This window comes from Octopus bimaculoides, chromosome 23 (genome assembly GCF_046866305.1).
Source record: "Octopus bimaculoides isolate indiv1 chromosome 23, ASM4686630v1, whole genome shotgun sequence".
In the NCBI taxonomy this organism is placed as follows: domain Eukaryota; kingdom Metazoa; phylum Mollusca; class Cephalopoda; order Octopoda; family Octopodidae; genus Octopus; species Octopus bimaculoides.
In genome coordinates, this window is record NC_142950.1 from 20,039,988 (window position 1) to 20,049,160 (window position 9,173).

At 35.2% G+C, this 9,173-nt stretch overlaps 1 protein-coding gene and 1 long non-coding RNA gene across 3 annotated transcripts in view; one reads left to right on the forward strand and one right to left on the reverse strand.

The window, feature by feature from the left end:
• Positions 1-9,173, reverse strand: part of LOC106879044 (multiple PDZ domain protein) — an 862,020-nt gene that overhangs the window by 147,177 nt on the left and 705,670 nt on the right. The window lies entirely within an intron of this gene.
• On the forward strand, positions 52-8,770 carry LOC128250588 (uncharacterized). 2 transcript variants are annotated; one of them, XR_008266615.2, is made up of 3 exons: positions 73-685; positions 2,507-2,612; positions 6,710-8,770. It is a non-coding gene; the product is annotated as an uncharacterized LOC128250588 (long non-coding RNA). The 2 variants fall into 2 exon arrangements; XR_008266614.1 differs by lacking the exon at positions 6,710-8,770 and having other exon boundaries at positions 52-685; positions 2,507-2,712.

Here is a 9,173-nt window from a genome sequence, read left to right on the forward strand (position 1 = left end):
ACATCTAAGTTAGTCTCTTGCATTTAAAAGCATTCCAGCTGTGACCATATTACCAAGCATACTGCATAACGAGCCAAATTATTTAATTTGTCCTTCATTTTCTGTAAGATGGCAAGCTGTGAGGTGAGAGAGACTTGGCTGCGTTTTTAACAAGTTATGTAACTACATGGATGTTCCCCCGTCTCTTTGGTGTTTTTATTCAAAGGAAGTGAAATGTAATGGTTAGGGGAAGTACTCACTTTGAATCAAAGGGAGTAAAAGTAATGATCAAGGAAGATACTCCTATTCCATGCCATTAGATTGATAGAACATATATTATTAAACACGTTAGTGTCAACTGATTTATTTCAGGAAAGGAAATGGTCAGGATATTGTTAAAGAAGACAGCAGCATTTTCAGAATAAGGTGGCGGTGCTAGTCGTAGTAGTAGTAGCAGCAGCAAGCAGCCTATAGTTGGAAACTCTTTCCTGATGCTGTTTCTGTTGGAGAAGGCAGGATTTGATGGTGCTGGCAGTGGTGGAGGGATCGATGTAGTGGTGGTGATGATCACAACATTTACAGTGCCTCCCCCCCCACTCATACTGGCAACAATAACAACAGCAGGAGGAGGAGGAGGAGTAAAAGCAAGCAAAACAAGCCATCAGTGCAACAGCTGGTGGATTATTTCTGAAGATAGAGAAACTAGGTAATATATCTGTCATCCCTCTCTCTCTCTCTGTGTGTGTGTGTGTGTGTGTGTGTGTGTGTGTGCACGTGTGGAAGATGTGTGTGTTTGTGTGTGTTTAGTAAGAAGTTTGTTTTCCAAGAAATAGGTTTCTGGGTTCAGTCCCACTGCATGGCACTAATGTCTTGTGAGTCAAGTTGGTAGACAGAACTGTATTAAACCCATCATCTGTGTGTGTGTGTGTGTGTGCATGCATGCATGTACCCGTGTCTTGACAACATGCAATGGTTGTAAAACAAGCATCACTGTCATACAGGTGATGATATTCCTTTCCAGTCTTCTGTGAAAAAGATGTTAGGCCACAGTAGTTTATAACCAAACATTCTTGTTGTTGCTAACTTTCAGTTTTTTTTCAGACTAAGGATTTTTATATTCCACAGGTTTCCAAAAGCCGAAAGGGTCAAGCAATACCAACATCAGTACAGCTTACATGAGGACAACATGCTTGCACATTGGCATCACTTCACACACACATACATACACACAGACACACACACAAACACATGCACCCACAAACACATAAATGATGGGTTTAATACAGTTCCATCTACCAACTTGATGCACAAGGCATTGGTTGAACAGAGGCAACAGTAGAAGACACTTGCACAAGGTGCTGCACAGAGGGACTGAACCTGAAATGACATGGTTGTATAGCAAACTTCTTATCCACACAGCCATACTTCTGCAGTTTCATCTATCTACATATATACATATACATAAATGACATATATATATATATATATATATATATATATATATATATATATATATATATATATATATTTTTTATACAATAACGCCTCACGCCATGAGGGACTCTAAGGTCAGACTACTATAAAAAAAGCACTTTTATAGTAGTCTGACCTTAGAGTCCCTCATGGCGTGAGGCGTTATTGTATAGTAACGCCCTTATATAAATATAAATATATATATATTTCGGGAATAAATGAGGGATTTTTTCCCTTATGAGGTTCTTTTCACGCTAGCTACTTGATAAATTCTTGTAAAAGAATTTGCCCTATTATGGAAAATTTTATATATATATATAAAGAGAGAGAGAGAGAGAGAGAGAGAGAGAGAGAGAGAGAGAGATTAAGGTAGTTGGCACCAGGAAAAGGTATTTCGCTGCAAGAAGCTTTTTTTGAATTCAATTTAAATCTCTTGTCTGCCACATTGCTATGCAAAAGGAGAGGGGGTGGGAAACATTGCCCTGTGTATTATGCAATCTGGACTGATTTGTTTAGCATAGTCCAATACCAAGGATGAATTTGGGATGGTGCCAAACATTGCCATGCCTGCCTACCGAAACTAATGCCAACTTTAACAAGTGATGACATACATATGTATGAAGGTACATATACACACAAACTGATATAAACTCACTCAAACACTTACACATGCATAAACAAACATTTCAGGGATTTTTATATTTTAAACAGAAAAAAAAAAAGGATTTATCTGGAATAAATAGTAAAGGTTAATGCTGTGTACTTCTTGGTTTATAATCTCATATTTGCTATTTGTTATGTATTTAATAATTTCAAATTTCCTATAAAATATAAAATTATTCCTAACATATAACATTTTACATTTCATTTACACATATTGTCATTTTTAATATTCCATGGAACGAACAGGGATGATGTAGTTGCTGTTGGCATCAGGTCATCTTTGATTATACACTCATGTGATAATGAGAGACATTCCAAAAATGACCATCCTATCTTTTCAGAAATGTCTAGGATTACATTATTTAATATGACGTTTCTTTTTATTTAACAGGTATGATGTGATTCGAAGGTGATTTGGTAGTTTTTTGGCAGATCTAACATGAATGGAGTTTTAGCGATTATGTTTGAAATGAACAAAATCATCAACAAGCTAACAGGTTGATTTCAATTTCTAAATATGGGTTTGCCTTCACACATGTTTTTAATCATTTCAAGAAAAACTTGATTAAAATAAAAACCTCCCCCCTGTACATCTCATATGAGATTGTGATGCCTCATGCTTATTATATAAGAGGTCATGTTACCTCCTTCATTTAAGTAGGTTAAAGCAAATGAGGGGAGAAAGTGTTGGCCTCCTCTTTGATGCAATGCTACAGTAACCACGGTATTATATTTGTGTATCCTCTTAACCTCAATTTCCAAACAGTAAAGTAGGCAACTTAAAAGAAAAAAAAAAGGAATAATTTTATTGTAGGGGTTAACAAAGTAACCAAGAACTGACAAAGGTCTGGTGGTTTATAGGTGTATTTCTGTCAATTTTATGCCAATGAGTATTCTGTTTCTCAATCAACTGGACTATTGGACTATCTGTCCATTAACTTAGTAAGTGGCTGAGTATTGCTCAGACATTTGCACTGTTAATGTAATCCTCAAGCAAAATCAGTGTGACATAGCAGTGTGTGACAATGATATTTTATTTTTAATATTACAAGTATAATCCATCCAATGTTCTTATAAATAGTTTAGTTTCCATCTATCCAGTTTTACTTTTGAGGATTGGATCAATCTGAATCTCAGATAAAAAACAAAAAAACTTCCCCTAAGATGCCATGCAGCAAGATTGAATTCAAGACCTTGTGATTACGAAACAAACTCTTTTATAGAACCCAAATAAAACTTTCACACATGACAATTTTGTCAAAACAATTAAATAGTTACAAGAATGGCTATGTAACAGTTAAGAATTTGGTTTTGCAAGTAGATGAGTTCAAATTTCACCAAGGTCAATTTTGCCTTGACAAAGGACCGAGATAACTGGTGCCTTGCTATACTCAAGAAAAACCTGTCCTCTATAGCAGAAGTGTTAAGGCCATATCCATTGGTGAAGAGGATTGGTGTGCAAGAGTCCTGTGCTGGTGCCATGTAAAAAGCTCTTGTGCCGGTGCCATGTTAAAAGCACCTAATGCCAACCACCGTAAAGTGGTTGGCATTAGGAAGGACATCCAGTTATAGAAATGAAGCTAAGTGAGACTGGAATCAGGTGCAGCTCTTTGACTTGCCAGCTTTAGTCAAACCATCAACCCATGCCAGCATAGGAATGAATGTATGATGATGATGTTGATGATCTTTTTGAGATTGATAAAATAAAGAACTAGTTAAGTCCTGGAGTCAGTAGTATTGACTAAAACCCTCCTCCAAAATTTCAAGCCTTGTGACTTATTATTGTTGCTGCTGCTGATAATGGTGAGGAATAAGTTTAGAAGTTAATATTAAGATCAATAAAATCCAACTTAGACAATAGAGTTGTGTCACTGAACCATTTTCCTTCCAAGTAAAGAAAGGACAGCTGCTACTATTGGTTTAAATAGAAGGAAGATATAGAATAAAATAGCATAAAGCAAAAACAAAGTGAAAATAGAAAAATTAAAATAAAAAATTGAAACAATAAGATTAAAATAAAATAAAATATATTAAAACAATGAAATTACAAATATATTTTTTTCTTTGCTTTTTTTGGTTGATTCACAAGAACAACAAAATAGCTTATCAAAGATATTGTGATGGACAGCAGGTGAAATATTTCATCTGCATTTGAAATACTGCCATTATCATCATTATCATGTGAATTAGGTACAAGTATGGCTATGTGGATAAGAAGTTTGCTTCCCAACCATGTGATTTCAAGTTCAGGCCCACTGTTTGGAACCTCAGGCAAGTATCTTAGGCTATAGCTTCCAGATAACCAAAGCCTTGCGAATGGATCTGGTAGATGGAAACTGAAAAATCCAGTCATATACACACACACACACACATATATATATATATATATATATATATATATATATATCACGTGATCATGTAACTGACCAGACAATCAGCTGTTGTTACACATTGCTAGTCACAATGCACTTTGCATAGAGTACAACAGCCTCACCACTAAGCCACACACCTACGCGTGCACACACACATGAGTGAGTGAAAACAGGAAAGACTGGGGCAGATATTTGGCAGAAGTTACATATCCTTTTTTAATAGCTGTTATTAATATATGCTTGTGTGTGTGTGTGTGTGTGTGTGTGTGTGTGTATTCCCATCTTGACATCATATCATTGTTATAAATAAGCATCACTGTTATACAAGCAATGTTGTTTGTTTCCAGTCTTCCACAAAAAACACGTCTGGTTAAAGAGAAATATTACCATGCAAAGAAACAGTTAGGGGTTGGCAGCAGCAAAAGCCTCTGGTTGTAGAAAATTTACCTCAGCAAACTCTATCTGACCCATGCGAGCATGGAAAAGTTGACATTAAATGATGATCATGACAGTAAACTTTTGTAGTCATTATTATAATTATTATGATTCAAGAAACTGAGTAAGGACTTAAAGAAACAAAGGTAAATCACTTTTGTTTTGAGAAAATAAATGCAAAAGAATCAAGAAATAAGTAATTAAATCATTTAACAGAGAACCTGAAAGTGAATAAAGCAGAAAATAATTGCTTGTAAACTCATGGGTTAAAGTCCCTTTAGATGAAACAATGGTCAAAAGCCAACCCCCTTTTGCTCACTACTTTTCCCATCCAAACAGGTTTTTAACCCAGTATATTGGTTTCAAATTTTGACACAAGGCCAGCAATTTTGGGGGAGGGTGTAAGTTGATGCTAATATCGATTCTAGTACTCAACTGGTACTTATTTTACTGAGCATGAAAGGATGACATGCTAAGTCAACCCCAGCGGAATTTGAACTCAGAACATAAAGACGGACAAAATGCTGCTAAGCATTTTGCCTGACATGCTAACAATTCTGCCAGCTCACCATTTTTTAAACTTAGTATATTACAAATTCATTAAATGACATATCATTTTGTTTTGGAAAATGCTGATTTTGTTCTTGTCTATCAGTTCTGTTTTAACAATCCATTCCTGTAGTTGTTTTTGTTGTTTAGATTACAAAGGCATTCCAGCAATGATGAGCAACCAGTTTCAAGATGTGGGTTGCATGAGACATGGCTCACCATCAGGCAGGCTGCATCACTAAAAACAAAATTTTAAGGTTATTTTTCATTTGGTGTGCTATTCAGAATGCCCCATGGGTTGCAGTTTGCTTACAACTGATCTATGATCAGCTTGTCTTTTTAAGGGGTGGGAGACTACATTATTTAATGTTCCTCGACATTATATAAAGCAGTGAGATGTGATTTGATGAAGGTTTAGATACCATTTGTAGCATGTCAAGTAACCACATATGAGTATCTTCTCCTTTGCCTGTCCAATGTATTTATATGACAAAAGGTAGGGTAAGATTTGAGGGATATTTGGCTACCATTTTTAGCAGGTTGATCAACCACATAGACACATCTCTTTTGCTTATCTAATGTATTTATATATGACAAAAGTTAATAGTTGAGGAATATTTGGTTATCATTTTTAGTAGGTCGAGCAACCGCATAGAAGCATCTCTTTTGCTCATCCAATCTATTTACAAAAGACAGAAGGTAAGAGTTGAGGGATATTTGGCTACCATTTTTAGCAAGCCAAGCAACCATATAAGAGCTCTCATTCTGGACTCTCTCGTTGATTACTGGAGATATAATGAAGGTTTCAATTGCTGCAATCCAAAGCCTTTATGACTGGTTATGCAGACTGAATTTAAAAATCAATAAGACAAATATGACTATTGTACTTTGAGTGTAACATTATTACTGACAGTAATAAGAGGCTGAAAGGTTGTTTGAAGATTTGGCTACTAGATCTAGCAGGTCAAACTGACACAAGGTGGCTTGTTAATTGACTTCATTTAACCCTTCAGAATTTAAACTATCCATATCTGGCCCAAATAGTCTACCTATTTTGTGTTCAGACTGGTCAGATTTGGTCTCTCACACCTAACCTACAATGTTGTTCTAATAATAAACAATCACTTCATCGAAACCTTGAAACTACAAGATGATGCATAATTAATTCAAAACATTTTACAGAGAAGTTGAATATTGAAGGGTTAAATTATGTAATTTTTTTCTTTCTTATATTTCAGATTTGTAAAAGGTGAGGGAACAAGAAGTCTTTAAGTTATCTTTCAGACTGGAAACTTGATATAAATACTTGAAATAAAGCAATGGAAACTCCATTAAAGGCACTCACATCCAAGGATCAGGCAGCATTGGTGTTTAGGGCTGTGAATTGTTAAAGTGAAGGGGTCAGGTAGGAGAATAACTTGCAGTATTTGTTCTGGCATTTTATGTTCTGAGTTAAATCCTGCCAAGGTCAGATTTTGCTTTTTATCCCACCTTGTATTTCACTGATACTTTATTTTATTGACCCCAGAGGGATAAAAAGCAAGTTCCACCCAGGTCAACTTTGTCTTCCATCCTTTTGGAGGTTAATAAAATAAAATACCAGTCAATTACTGGGATCATTGCCCCTGGAAAGATGAACAACAAAGTTGGCCTTAGTGGGATTTGAACTAAGAACATAAATAGCTGGAAGAAATGCAGCAAAGCATTTAATGATTCTAACTGCCTGATGTAGTAGTAGTAGTAGTAGTAAAAAGAAGGAAAAGACAACAATGACCAAAGATGAAAAAGACAGAAGATGACAATGAAGAAATAGGATCATCGATGTATTGATTAATTTTGATATCATTTGGACTAGGTTTAAATATAATTATCAGGTTAACAAAAATATAATAGTAATAATATCAATTCTCTCTACTATAGGCACAAAACCTGAAATTTTGTGGGTAGGGGCTGGTTGATTATATTGATCCCAGTACTTGACTGGTATTTTATTTTATTCACCTCCAAAAGGATGGAAGACAAAGTTGACCTGGGTGGAACTTGAATTCAGAATGTAAAGCCAGAAGAAATGCCACTAAGATTTTGTCTGATGTGCCAATAGTTCTGCCTGCTCACTGCCTTAATAATATGAATAATAATGATAATGGCTTCAGATTTTATCACAAGATCAGCAATTTCAGGGGGAAGGGTTAAGTTGATCATATCAATCCCAGAGTTCAACTGGTACTTATTTTATTGAACCCGAAGTGATGAAAGGCCAAGTTAACTTCGGAAGAATTCAAACTCAGAATGTAAAGATGGATGAAATGCAACGAAGTATTTTGCCTGGTGCAAAAAAAGATGCTTTGAGTTATTTCATCTGTCAAAAATGCCAGAAATCTGGTAGGAGGGAAACAGTCAAGTCTATGTACCCCAAAACTTAACTAATGCTTATTTTATCAAACCATGGTGGATAAAAGACAAAGTTGATCTCAGCAGGATTTGAACTGAAACAAATACCACAAAGCATTTTGTCCCTTGCTCTAATGATGTTGCCAATCTACCACCCTTATAATAATAATGGTTTCAAATTTTGCCACAAGGGCAGAAATTTTGTGGGTGGGGAATGAGTTGATTACATTGACTCCAGTGTTCAACTGGTACTCACTTTGTCAACCCTGAAAGGATGAAAGGCAAAGTCAACCTCAGCAGAATTTGAATTCAGAACATGAAGACGGACGACATACCACTAAGCCTTTTGTCCAGTATGCTAACAATTCTGCCAGTTCGCTGCTTTCCTTATTATAATAATAATCTTTTCTACTATAGGGCACAAGACCTGAAATTTGTAGGGAGGGGTAAGTCGATCACACTGACCCCAGTAATTAACTAGTACTTAAATTATCAACCCTGAAAGTATGAAAAGTCGACCTTAGAAGAATTTGAACTTAGAACCTGAAGATGGATGAAATACTGCTAAGCCTTTCACCTGGTGTGTTAATGATTCTGCCAGTTTGTCACCTTTATAATAATAATAATGATGATGATGATGATGATGATGATAGTAATGGTCATTCCCATTGATTTTGATATATGAGTGTTTGAAGGAAAGGATTAAAATAAAAAAAGATTATAGAAGAAACTGCATTTATTTGCAATGTATGCTTGAATGAAATGCAAGTCCATGTATGGATTTTGCTTTAAAGTCACAATGGGAACAATGATGATTTTGATTTTGCCTGAGATTGTACAAATGTGTTTGTTGATTACATGATGAAGCTCTTTTATTGTTCTGTTCCTTCAACTTGAATAGTTTAGATGCATCGGGACACATTTTGCATAAATTGATCTAGACAATGATTTTCTCAAGATGTTAAATTAAGCAGTAGGAATTTTAGCAATTATCTAAACTTATCCCTTATACCTTAGCAGGGGGTCTTTCTTAATAATAATAATGATTCTTTCCATAATATGCACAAAGCCTGAAATATTTTGGGAAGGGAAATAGTTGATTACATCAAACCCAATGCAAATTGATATTTCTTTTATTGACTCCGATAGAATGAAGGGCAAAATTGACCTTGGCAGAATTTGATCATAGAATGGAAAGCTGGAAGAAATGTCACACAACATTTTGTCCAGTGTGTGAATGGTTCTACCAGCTCACCACCTTAATAATAATAATAATAATAATAATAATAATAATAATAATAATAATAATAA